This window comes from Micromys minutus (genome assembly GCF_963924665.1).
Source record: "Micromys minutus genome assembly, chromosome: 2".
NCBI lineage: Eukaryota > Metazoa > Chordata > Mammalia > Rodentia > Muridae > Micromys > Micromys minutus.
In genome coordinates, this window is record NC_137971.1 from 4,148,434 (window position 1) to 4,149,709 (window position 1,276).

Below are 1,276 nucleotides of genomic sequence, written 5' to 3' on the forward strand. Positions count from 1 at the left end.
ATGTGGGAAGAGTCTCAGGAAGTCAGGGCAGGTTGAGGGAAAGGGAAGGACAGAGGCACCACGCAGAGTGCTTGTGCAGGCCCAAGCACAATGCTCCTGTGGGGGAAGAGAGGAGAGACAGGTCAGGCGTGGTCCCTGGGTCCAGTACTGACTAGCCTAGACCCAAACTCAACACACCAGAGCAAAGCTGATCTCAGAAAGCTCATCCTAGCTCTCTCAGGGAAACCTCTGAAAGCAGTGCTCCTTGAAGAGTTCCCCGCTGTCTCCACACCAGTGGCCAGTTGCTTCTGGTCCATAGAGGAGACAGACTCTGGGAGACTTCTGGGTAACTTTGAGCTCTCTCCCAGATGCCCATTAGAAACTGAATGCAATGTCTACCACCAGATGCTAAGGCTGTTGAGTGTTGTGTTGAGTAAATGGACGTGGCATAGACCTGGCTCCATTAAAGGGAAAGGGGTGCTCCCTGAGGGATGCTTACCAAGGGATGCTCACCCCCACCCAGGGATGCTCACCCCCACCCAGGGATGCTCACCCCCACCCAGGGATGCTCACCCCCACCCAGGGATGCTCACCCCCACCCAGGGATGCTCATCCCCACCCAGGGATGCTCACCCCCACCCAGGGATGCTCACCCCTACCCAGGGATGCTCACTCCTACCCAGGGATGCTCACCCCCACCCAGGGATGCTCACCCCTACCCAGGGATGCTCACCTTCACCCAGGGATGCTCACCCCCACCCAGGGATGCTCACCCCCACCCAGGGATGCTCACCCCACCCAGGGATGCTCACCCCCACTGAGGGATGCTCACCCCCACCGAGGGATGCTCACTGAGGGATGCTGGGAGCTGATGAGGGACACACCCCCAGGCTTCAGAACCATAGCTTGAGGACTATAATGTCTTGCTTACCAAATCCATGACGTCCAGGGTTTCTGTCTGCATAGTCCCCTTTGTCTCTTGTCTCCACGGACCTCAAGCTGTCTGCTTGACCCCGTCAGCCTGACCAGAAGCACAAAGTTTCCTCCACTTTTCACCAAGAACTCACTCCTCCTGGGCACATTGTGGGTTCCACTTTCTTAGTGCATGGGGTCTTCATTGAGGAAAGTTTATCCCTTGGGGGCCATTTGGCACCATCTGAAGACATTTCTACTTGCCACAGCTGGAGGGAATGCTACAGGTTTTTAGTGGGTAGAGACCTGTAACTTTAATATTTTCAAATCCCATTTTCCATGATGGTTCTTAAGCACTTTAAACCTCCCTTGTAGCCTGTAGATT